The sequence below is a fragment of the Pipistrellus hanaki genome, assembly GCF_964339955.1.
Source record: "Pipistrellus hanaki genome assembly, chromosome: 10".
NCBI classification, from domain to species: domain Eukaryota; kingdom Metazoa; phylum Chordata; class Mammalia; order Chiroptera; family Vespertilionidae; genus Pipistrellus; species Pipistrellus hanaki.
This window is the reverse complement of record NC_140512.1, coordinates 70259202-70272016: the sequence shown is the minus strand read 5'-3', so window position 1 is coordinate 70272016 and position 12815 is coordinate 70259202.

The following is a 12815-nucleotide window of genomic DNA, read 5'->3' as shown; positions in this document are numbered from 1 at the left end:
AGTGTGAAGACTGGTTTGAAGACCAAAAGAGAAGGCAGGTACTTATAACCAAGTAAATGAAGAACTATCAGGATAAGATTAATGGTTTGGATTTAAAAACTGGTGCATATACTAGAAGGCAATGGCATGTGACCTTGGGGTTGTTCTTTCCCCCACCCCACCCCACTGGAAATTCTTTGCGTCTCTACTAGTCAAAAATCTACACGTTAGCGTGCAACTTCTCTAAGTGTGGGAACTTTAGTCCCTGGATAACCATAAATTGAATAATCCTTGGGTGGATGTTTGGCCTTGAACAACATCATTGAAGAGCCATGTGCCTACCCTTTTACCTTATTCCAAGTTTGGGATAATTTTTGTCAACATCTCCTTACTCTCCCCAGCCCCCATATCCAATTCCTATTAGCTTTCCCTCCGCGGTATGCCTTGTATATATTCTCTCTATCCATAATGCTAGCCTTAGTTTGTACTCTCGGTGTCTTGACTTGGTTTTTGTCATTGTTCTTCCTAAATAACCTCCCCAATTCCTTGCTGTTGGCAGGGGAAACTCAAGTCTGATCCTGTTAATTATACATGCTCCACTTAAAAGACTTCCCTTCACCTATACAGCTAAGTACTGGGCCCTCCTTGATCTGCTAGCATCTCTAGCCTCACCTCTTACAATCTGGAACCTCCTTACAACACCACCACTTTCATTTCTTATCTCTGCTCACCCATCTTGACGTTCTCTCCTTGCTAACATCACCCCGCCTCTGGCCCACACAATTCTCTGCCTTAATCCAAAACTCACCTACCTATTTGCCTACTTATTTCAAAACTCCACTCATGGATCATATACTGCCTCTTCATCTTGCCCTAGGTGGGTAGAACCGACCACAACCCACTTTGTAACTCCTTCATACATCTTTTTTTTTTTAAATAAATCTTTATTGTTCATATTATTACAAAGGTCCCTCATTTCTTCCCCCCTCCACCAGGTTCCCACCCCACCCTCCGCCCCTTTCCACTCCCCCATTGTCCTCATCCATAGGTGCACAGTTTATGTTCAGTCTCTTCCTCCCTCCCTTTCCCCAATAGTAAATCCCTTTTCAGATAGTAAATCAGTTACTTAGCATTTTCTCATATCAATAATACCTCCAAATGCCCAATGATACACTTCACACAAAAGACATTTCCAAATAGATCAACCAACCTCATCCAGGCCCCGCACAAGGCACTCACAGATCAACACCCCAGCGCTATACTAACTCAACAAATCCAGATCTAAGCCTTCATCACTTGATCAGCAGACCCTCAAGTTCCCGCAAGTTTCCAGCCTTGTCTGAGAGGCAGCCTTGGGGTGGGGGCAGGCGAGGAGCGAGCTGTTCCGGGCCTGGCTGCTCCGGGCCTGGCCTCTGTTGCTCTGGTCCGTTCCACAACCAGCTGTTCCGGGTCTGGCCACTGCTGCTCCCGACCTCGTTGCTCCGGGCTTGGCTGCTGCTGCTCTGGGCCTGGCCACACCCAACCCGGCTGCTCTGGGCCCGGCTGCTCCGGGCCTGGCCGCTCCCAGCCTGGCAGCCGCTGCTCCGGGCCTGGCCACACCCGACCCAGCTGCTCCGGGCCTGGCCGCTCCCAGCCTGGCAGCTGCTGCTCTGGGCCTGGCTGCTCCCAGCCTGGCAGCTCATGCATCTTTTTTTAAAGTATGTTTTTATTGATTTCAGAAAGGAAGGGAGAGGGAGAGGGAGAGGGAAACATCAGTGATGAGAGAGAATAACTGATAGGTTTCCACCTGCACGCCCCACACTAGGGATTAAGTCTGCAACCAGCATGTGCCCTGACCGGGAATCAAACCATGACCTCCTGGTTCATAGGTAGATGCTCAACCATAGAGCCACCAAAGCCGGACTGTCATGCATTTTTATACGTCCATAGCACCTCCTGGACCCCTCTTTTCGCACTTATTTGCTAACCTTTCTGTCTAAAAACAAGGACCCAGAGGCCAGTGGTCTATGTTGGAAGTGTAGGAAACACCTGTAGGGGGGTGCAAAGCAAAGCAGGTGAGGAAGAGCTGCCATTAGCAGATGCCTCACCAAACCAGCGCCTCTATGTGCAGTGGGACTTATTCTATTGGGAAATTCAAGTTGTCCCACTTGAGGGGCAGTGTAGCTGGGAAACGTGGTGCTTTGTGCCTAGGTTTTCATGTGTCCTTTTGTCCCCCATCAACCCTCTCCAGTCCACCCCTGCCCTCCACCCCAGGCCCTCACCATCCCATGTCTATCTCCAGGGGCCATGCATATGTGCAGGCAAGGTTTTTGGTTGATTACCTCCCATCCACCCACGCTCCCTCACCTTCCCTCCGAGATTCAGCACTCTGTTCCATGTTTCCATGTCTCTGGGTCTATTTTGTTCATCAGTTAATTTTGTTCATTAAATTCTACATGTGAACCGAAACTGGTTTGGCTCAATGGATAGAGCATCGGCTTGGGGACTGAAAGGTCCCAGGTTCGATTCCGGTCAAGGGCATGTACCTTGGTTGCGGGCATATCCCCAGTAGGGGGTGTGCAAGAGGCAGCTGATCGATGACTCTCTCTCATTGATGTTTCTAACTCTCTATCTCTCTCCCTTCCTCTCTGTACAAAATCAATAAAATATATATATATATTTTTAAATTCTACATGTGAGTGAGATCATGTGATACTTGTCTCTCTGACTTATTTCACTTAGCATGATGCTCTCCAGGTCCCACCATGCGTCTCAAAGGGTAAGAGTTCTTTCTTTGTTACTGCTGCAGAGTATCCCATGGTGTGAATGTACCACAGCTTTTTATCCGCTCGTCTACTGGTGCTCACTGGGGCTGTTTCCAGATCTTAGCTATTGTAGAGTGTGCTGCTATGACCACAGGGGTGCATACGTTCATTCTGGTTGGTGTTTCGAGTTTCCTAGGATATGTTCCTAGAAGTGGGATGGTTAGAAATGCTCTCAATGATGTCACAGAAATGAGACGAATACTCGAAGCTGGATCGGCAGAGCAGATTTATTCCTGTGCAGAAGGGTTTCTCTGCCCGCTGAAAATCATGGGCAAAAGCACACCGAACGGAAAGTCTGTTTCCTGACCTGGATCTGCCCTGCCCCTCACTCTGACCTCTGACTTGATGGGTTAGGGCTCAGAGCTCAGGTTCCCATTATTGGCGATGGGCTAATTCAGAGGAAGGGGAGGGGTAAGATGGAGCCTAAGATGGCGGTCCCCCGAGAATCTGAAGGTCATATCAAAATGGCAGAACCTAAGATGGCAGCCAGCTCCTTTCTTTGACAGAAAGATCGCTGTTTCACTCTCACAATGGCAGTTCCATATTTAATTTTTGAGGAAACTCCATACTGTTTTCTAAAGTGGCTGCCCCAGAATGCATTCCCACCAGCAGTGCATGAGGCTTCCTTTTTCTCCACATCCTCGCCAGCACTTGTCGTTTGTTGATGTGTTGATGGTAGACATTCTGACAGGTCTGAGGTGGTAACTCATTGTCATTTTAATTTGCATCTCTCTGATGGTCAGTGACTTTGAGCATTTTTTCATATGTCTCTTGACCATCTGTATGTCCACTTTGGAGAAGTGTCTATTTAGGTCCTTTGAGGACTGGCTAGTTTAAATAACTCTGATGGGTTTGGGGTCATAGGGTCTGTCCCTAGTTGTTTGGTACCTTCTCAGGGTTTGGCAAAAGGACTTAGTCAACCTAGAGAGGCCCCCAGTAGCCAAAGATGGGACAATTTGAGTTTCAATAAAAATAAGAATTACAATGCATTTTATGCTCAAATCCATGAGTTCATAATAATATCTAAGTAACAAATTAGTTACCTTCTGAAAATGACAGGAAACCAATTCATTATCTGAAAATTTAGTAAATAAAAAGGAACTAGCGCTGAAACCAATTTGGCTCAGTGGTGGAGCATCGGTCTGCAGACTGAAGGGTCCCGGGTTCGATTCCGGTCAGGGGCATGTGCATTGGTTGAGGGCTGGTTGATGTTTCTTTCTCGTCGACGTCTTTAGCTCTCTGTCCCTCTCTCCTCCTCTCTGTGAAAAATCAATAAAATATATTAAAAAAAAAAAAAAAAAAAAAAAAGGAACTAGCCATGGCCCGTGTGGCTCAGTTGGTTGAGTGTTGTCCCATGCACCAAAAGGTTGCTGGCTGGATTCCTGGTCAGGGCACATGCCCAGGTTGTGGGCTTGATTCCCGGGTAGGGAGCATGCAGGAGGCCCTCACATCAATGTTTCTCTTTCTCCCTCTCATTTCCTCTCTCTCTGAAGAAAAAAATTATATAAACATTAAAAAAAAAAAAAAGGAAATATAGTAATCCAGCATTTATCTCAACTTTCTTGCCTAAGAGAGTAGTTGAGGGAGTAGCTTTTTCTTATAAAATTATTTCAGCTTATAACTTAAAATCAAAGCTAGAATTAGGAAATCACCATTTTGAACCACCAATAAAATAATGACTCTAGGCATTGCATACCAATGGCTGTTCACGTGAAAAAAGAGTGAAACTGTCCTGATGAATGAATACATCACCTCTACAGGAGCTTTAGGCCAAGCCCCTGCATGCAGAGCCTGCAGCTGCGGGACAACTAGGAGTCTCATGTGTTGCTGGTAGGGTGTAAACTGGTACAGCCACTTATAAAACTGTCTAACCACCTGGTGAAGTTTAACATGTGTTCTCCTGTGACCCAATAAGTCCGTTGCCAAGTATATACCCAAGATTAGTAGTGCCCACAACCTCTAAAAGACACGCACAATCATGCTGAGGGTGGCTTTGTTATAACAACCAAGAATTCTGTGTCCCCTATGGGCCTGACAGGATTATTGGGAAGTCAAATGAGAAATAAATGTAAAAGTGCTCTGAGGAAGAGTCTACAAGTGTCAGGTGTTATCAGTTATAACTCATGAAGGAAACGCTGTCTAATATTCTCCAAGGAGGGTAAATTGGCTCTTGAATTGAGATTTTCTAAATTCTATCAAGTTTTACTAAAAGATGACTTACTAAAAACTGAAAATGTTTTTTGGATGTAAGACACTAAAAATTAAAGATGTCATATGTCAACAGAGACAATGAACTCGAGGCTAAAGCCATTGTACAACATTCAAAACAAATTAAAAGGCTTTTTAAAAATCTCCTCTGGAGAAGCCTTTGGGAAGGTGCTGATTGCTGTGGGGAGTCCTAGGCCCTTAGGAGGGTCTGATGACATCAGTCTGAGTCATGCTAGGATGGAAAGCTACTATGAGGTCATTATAAGCTAATCAAATGGGTGGCGGGAGAAAGGTGCCACTCACTCTTTATTACCTCAACCAGCAACAAAAGGCTGGAGTCACTTCATGGAAGCCCAGGGCTTGATGAATCAGACTAAATGATGAGAGCGGTGATAATTGTGTCATTAGGGCCCTAAACTGGGCATCTGTCTACTTCTACTGGCCCTAAGCCAACCTTCACAAAGGTGACTATGCTCATTAAAAACACTCTCTGCCTTCCCCAGCGGGGCTGTTCTTATTGCAGTCACTGAAAAGTTTTCTGGGTGACTGGGAGTTTGTTCTGGGTCACTGGGGATGTTCATTATCGGTCTACAGAAATGCTGGTAATGACCATCAATTTCTCTTCCAGTGGCAGATGACTGACCAGCCCATTGATGTGGCTATATTAAAAAACAAACTAAATACACACACACACACACACACACACACACACACACACACAATAGACCTGATTTTATTGATTGGTTTCTGGAAACCGGTCTCATTTGTTTCCTCTGTTATCATATCAGACAAGCACATACATTATTATAATCCAGGAAAAGTGCCATAAAGGAAGTAGGGCTGTGGGAGAGGGGCAGACCAAAGAAGTGACATTTTTTTCTTATTTTGAAATTTTATTTATTATTAGAGAGAAAGGAAGGGCGAGGGGGAGAGAGAAGCATTGATCTGTTGCATCCGGCATACCCTCCCACCAGGAATCAAGCCAGCAACCTGGGCATGTGTCCTGACTGGGAATAGACACAGCAACCTTTTGAAACAGTGGGTCCAAACTGTCACTACTTGAGTCAATTCAGCAGAGACCGGCTGAATTACAGATGAGCATTTATTTCAAAACTGCTGGCTGTATAAAAATCTGCTCTGCACGCCCTCATAAACCAGCTGCTAGTATAGGGTAGGACAAAGATTATGTGGGAAAGTAGGGATTACAGGCATGAGGAAGTAGGCCATGAGGGCTGAGGTGGGACTCCATTGTTTGACAACAAGGTTGTTAATCTTTCCTTGATACCTTTTTTAAAATTTGAAATACCTTTTTTAAAATTTGAATTCATTGTTTAGTCTCCTTTCCCCCTCATTGACCTCTCCCCTGCCACTCCCACCGCAGCACAAGCCCTCACCCCTACTGTTTTCCAGGTGTGTCTTTTCAGGGTTGTGGTCTCCACTGTTGATTGGCCAAGATAAATACTTGCCTGAGTGGAGTATTCTTCCTAGTCCCCTTGCCCCTCCCCTCCTCACGCCCTCACCCCTGCCTTGTGTGAGATTAACATATGTCCATTGACCTAAATCATTGATAGCCATCTGAACTGCTATGGCAGTTCTTGAATGAGAATGGACCCCATTCCAAGGTTGACCCCTGGCCCAAGGTTGACCCCCAGCCAGATTAGAATGTCCTTTCTTTTCTTAAAAATATATTTTATTGATTTTTTACAGAGAGGAAGGGAGAGGGATAGAGAGTTAGAAACATCAATGAGGGAGAAAAATCGATCAGCTGCCTCCTGCACACCTCCCACTGGGGATGTGTCAGCAACCAAGATACATGCCATTGGCCAGAATTGAACCTGGGACCCTTCAGTCCATAGGCCGACGCTCTATCCACTGAGCCAAACCGGTTAGGGCAGAATGTCCTTTCTTTAACCAGAACAAGACAATCACAGTTAACAACATGATTAATATTTCCCATAACCATAGCTAGTCCCCAATATTCTCTTTTTGCCCCTAATAGGTTCAGCAATCTCAGTACTTGGGCTCTGACAAGGAAAGAATTCAGAGCCAAGACCCAAACTGTAAGAGAACATTTATTTGGTAAAACACAGAGGTAGAAGTAACTCCTATAAGAAATGGGCTTAGGAAATGAGTTATGGAGGTAAAGGAAAGACCCTCGGAGAGTGAGTGCACCAGGTCCTCCATCCTAAGGGTTTTATCTGTTTTTGTTTTTGTTTTTAATCCTCACCCCAGGATATCTTTCCATTGATTTTTAGAGAGTGGAAGAGACAGGAAAAGACAGAAGAAATATCAATGTGAGAAAAACACATCAACTGGTTGCCTCCTACACACAACAACCTGACCAGGGCCTGGGCTGGGGGGGAGCCTGCAATCGAGATATGACTGGAATCATACCTGGGACCCTTCAGTTCGCAGGCTGATGCTCTATCCACTGAGCCAAACTGGCTAGGGCCATCCTAAGTGTTTTAAGAATGGAGATTTTAGGGGTGGTCCCAGGGAAATACCTTTTTTAAAATTTGAATTCATTGTTTAGTCTCCTTTCCCCCTCATTGACCTCTCCCCTGCCACTCCCACCCCAGCACATGCCCACACCCCTACTGTTTTCCAGGTGTCTTTTCAGGGTTGTGGTCTCCACTATTGATTGGCCAAGATAAATACTTGCCTGAGTGGCGAACTCTTCCTAGGCCCCTCGCCCCTCCCCTCCTCACCCTGCCTTGTGTGAGATTAACATATGTCCATTGACCTAAATCATTGATAGCCATCTGAACTGCTATGGTTACGAACAAGCTTTAAACATGGACCCCGGCCAGCTAACTCTCGCCTGTCAAGACAGCTACAAAGGCCCGTCCCTTTGTCGGTCTGACAAGTGACATTGCTCCAAGCTCCTCTCCCTGCCAGAGGACAAACGGCTAACAAACGCCATCAAGATGCCTCGGGAGCTTTCTGGTGAGGAATGCCGACCCCCTGCACCGGGACCAGCCCAGCCCAGCTGCCGGACCCAGAGGACAGCACACGGGGATCCCTAACCAAGCTTGTTCCCGCAGCTCAGGAACTTGTGTGAGTAATAAAAAGCTGTGTGATGCAACTGCATATGTTTCATTTGGTGTAATTCCTCCGCAGTTAATTGAATTATTTTGCGTATACTTAAAATTTAAATTAAAGCTTCTGGTCCTAAGCCTGCCACTTGTTCCTGCTCCCATAGAGTAGTCTCTTCAAGTAGCAACTACTTGAATGTCCCTCACCTGCACGGTTAAAGTTTATCTCAAGGGACTCCTTACATCAGTGGTCAGCAAGCTGAGGCTCGAGAACCACATGCAGCTCTTTGGTCCCTTGAGTGTTCTAACACCACTTCTTCAAAATAGACTGGCTCAGCCAGAACCGGTTTGGCTCAGTGGATAGAGCGTCGGCTTGCGGATTGAAAGGTCCCGGGTTTGATTCCGGTCAAGGGCATGTAGTGGTGCCTCACACAACGAACTTAATTCGTTCCAGGAGCAAGTTTGTTATGCGAAAAGTTCGTTATGTGAAACGCGTTTTCCCATAACAATACATGTTAAAAAAAATAATTCGTTCTGTAGCATAAAATATGCTAAGATGACATAAAAAAAATATGCTAAGATGACATATTTTTATTTAGATACATCTAAAAACATAATTTTTTTAAAAAAAACACACTTTTTTAATTTTAAGACAGACTAAGTAAAGTCTACCGAATCTTGCACATCTTCATCCATTTTCTGCTTTTTGGCCGATGGTTTCATGAAAAACCTGTCCAAAGTTCGCTGTGCGAGGCGTTCGTTATGCGAGGCACCACTGTACCTTGGTTGTGGACACATCCCCAGAAGGGGGTGTGCAAGAGGCAGCTGATTGATGATTCTCTCTCATCAATGTTTCTAACTCTCTAACCCTCTCTCTTCCTCTCTGTAAAAAATCAATAAAATATATTAAAAAAAAAAAAGAAAGAAAAGAAATGGAGGACAAAAAGCAACTGGATATAGAGTTCAAAACCACGCTTATAAGGTTTATCAAGAATTTCCTAGAAAAGGCCGATAAAATAAACGAGACCTATGAGGATATGAAAAGGGATCAACTAGAAATAATAAAGGACCAACTAGAAATAAAGAATATACATTGTCTGAGATAAAAAAAAAAAAATATTATACAGAGTCCTAAAAACAGAATGGAAGATTGCAAGAAACAAGTCAAAGATTTGAAACATAGAGAGCCAGAAGACACTCCTCCGCAGAAGCAAAAAGACAAGAGAATCCAGAAAGTTGAAGATAGTGTAAGAAACCTTTAGGTCAACTTCAAGCAAACTAACATCAGAATTATGGAGGTCCCAGAAGAAGAGAGAGAGCAACATACCGAAAACATACTGAAAGAAATAGTGACAGAAAACTTCCCCCACCTGGTGAAAGAATTAGACTTACAAGTCCAGGAAGCGCACAGAACCCCAAACAAAAGGAATCCCAGGAGGACCACACCAAGTCACATCATAATTAAAATTCCAAGAGCAAAAGACAAAGAGAGAATATTAAAAGCAGCAAGAGAAAAGCAGGTAGTTACCTATAAAGGAGCACCCATACGATTGTCAGCTGATTTCTCAACAGAAACCATGCAGGCCAGATGGGAATGGCAAGAAATATTCAAGGTGATGAATAGCAAGAACCTACAGCCAAAAATAATCTACCCAGCAAAGCTATCACTCAGAGTCAAAGGCCAGATAAAGAGCTTCACTAATAAAAAAAAGCTAAAGGAGTTCATCAACACCAAACCAGAATTCTATGAATTGCTGAAGGGGGTTCTTTAGGAAGAGGAAGAAAACAAAGATAAAAATTATGAAACAACAAATATGTAACTATCAACAAGTGAATATAAAAACCAAGGGAATTAAAAAATCTGATGAACAATATTAACTGTTGAATATATAATAATAGAATCAGAGGTATGGAAGGGGAGTGAACTGACGATTCTTGGGGAAAAGGGGAGTGGGGGGTGTGGGAAGAGACTAAACATAAACTGCACCTATGGATGAGGACAATGGGGAGTGGGGAAAGGGCAGAGGGTAGGGTGGGAACCTGGTGGAGGGGAGCAATGGAGGGGATAAAAAATGAGGAACATTTGTAATAATATGAACAATAAAGATTTATTTTTAAAAAAGAAAGAAAAAGTAAAAGCAAAAGCAACAAACAATAAGACAGACAGCAGAATTCTCAATCAAACCCTGGCTGGCTTGGCTCAGTAGATAAAGCGTCAGCTTGTGGATTGAGGGGTCCCGAGTTTGATTCCGGCCAAGGGCACATGCCTGGGTTGCGGGCTCGATCCCCAGTGGGGGGTATGCAGGAGGCAGCCGGTCAATGATTCTTTCTCATCATTGTTGTTTCTATCTCTCTCTCCTTCTCCCTTTCTCTCTGAAATTAATAAAGAAATATATATTTTTTAAAAAAATTCTCAATCAAGATAATGAAATCCATGTTATTTGCAGATTCTTAATATTTCCTACAACTTTTGTAACATTATACTGTTACTACAATTATTATATTTAAAATCTTTTCCCTGAAATATCAGTTTTTAAAAATATATATATTTTATTGATTTTGTACGGAGAGGAAGGGAGATACAGAGCTAGAAATGTCGATGAGATATGGGGATATGCCCACAACCAAACCTTTCAGTCCCCAAGCCGACGCTCTATCCATTGAGCCAAACAGGTTTCGGCTGAAATATCAGTGTTTAATGAATGTAAATAACTGATTATTTTGTATCTACCTGTAATATTATATTTAAAATAATTTTTCTTGAAATATTGTTTATTGCATGTAAATGGCTAATTATATTGTACATACAATCTGGTAATAGATTCATTTTGTATCTTGTAAAATAAATAAATATTTTTAATATATGTATTTTATTGATTTTTTACAGAGAGGAGAGGGATAGAGTGAGAAACATCGATAAGAGAGGGATAGAGAGTTAGAAACATTGATCAGCTGCCTCCTGCACATCCCCCACTGGGGATGTGCCTGCAACCAAGGTACATGCCTTTGACCAAAATAAAACCTGGAAGGAACCCTTCAGCCCGCAAGCCGATGTATATCCACTGAGCCAAACCGGTTAGGGCAAAATAAATATTTTTTTAAAAGAAGAAAAAAAAAGATAATGGAATCCAGAAGATATATTGAAGTGTCCAAAAGAATGAACCAGAAACTACATGATAAAAATCAACCTTTACTGCCATGGCCAGTTAGCTTAGTTGATTAGAGCAGTTTTTCCCAACCTTCTCTCATGATGAGAATCACCTGGTGGAGTTGTTAAAACACAGATTCCTGAATCCCAACTAAGAAGTGCTAAACTAGGATTTTTGGGAACATATAGGTAAAATTGTATACTTAACTAGTGCTCTAAGACAGATGTTATATACAGAGCACTAAGTTAGGTATGCAATTTTATGTTCTCAAAAATTCTAGTTTTGCACTTCTTAGTTGGGATTCAGGAATCTGTGTTTTAACAACTCCACCAGGTGATTCTCATCATGAGAGAAGGTTGGGAAACACTGGATTAGAGCATCATCCCGATAAACCAAGATTGTAGGTTCAATTAGGGCACATACAAGAATCAACCAAGGAATACACAAATAAGTGGAACAATAAATTGATGTCTCTCTCTCTCTCTCTCTCTCTCTCTCTCTCTCTCTCTCTCTCTCTCTTCTTCTCTCTCTCTAAAAATCAATAAAATAAGCCCTGGCTGGTGTGGCTCAGTTGGTTGGAGCATCGTTTGTTTCATGCACTGAAAGGTGATAGGTTCAATTCCCTGGAAGGGCACATACCCAGGTTGTAGGTTTGATCCATGGTTGGGGAGCCTGGAAGAGGCAATGAATTGATGTTCCTCTCTTTAAAAAACCACAAATTATGCAGTCGAGTTTCCCACATTTGGGGAAATCGCAGGGGTCAGCACATTCGGAGTGCAATGGATAAGCCTCGCCCTGGGAAAACCACCTTCGTGATCATGGTATCTCCCCTGCCAGGTAAGTATTCAATAAAATAAAATTTAAATGAAAAAAAAAAAAAAAAACCCACACAAAACCCTTTATAATCCATTTATCCAGTAGGTATTGCGCACCTGTTATGTGCCAGGCACCCTGCTAGACCAGAGTCATAGAAACATGAAAATCAAGTGTTTACTTCAAGCTCAAAATGGCACTCAACCTTTTATTCAAAAGCTCTACTACATTTGAGTTAAGACATACTTCCATCATTAACAGCGGTTTCCTTAGGGTGCTTCCCAAAGAAGGTGGGAGCAGAGGACACACAACACAATGTGAAAGTGTGTGTAGTTTGAAAAGTGTCTCCCAAATTACATGATCCTCTCTCTCACCCCCTGCGGACTAAGAATTACTGGTGTATTGGGAGAGAAGATGCAAACATTTGATATGACACAACCCTGGTGGACCCCAGAAATGCCTTGGGGAGTTGGAATGAAAGAGGCTGTTACTTCATGAGCAAATAGGAATAGAGGCTCATCCCACTTAAGGTATTCATTATTTGTTATACCGAGTTGGGACCTGTAACCTTTGGCAGAGTTGAAAAAATTTTATAAATTGTTTTTTGCTTTTAAGTCATGTATTTTATATATTTATCCCTTATCTCACATATGGCTTGCAAATATTTCCATTCTATAAGCTGACATTTCATTTTATTGTGTGCTGTGCACAAGTCTTTGTTTAATGTAGTCCCACTTATCTATTTTTTTTTTGTTGTCTGTGCTTTTGGTGTCATATCCAAGAATCATTGTCAAGAGCAATTTGATAAAGCTTTAACAAATTGGCTA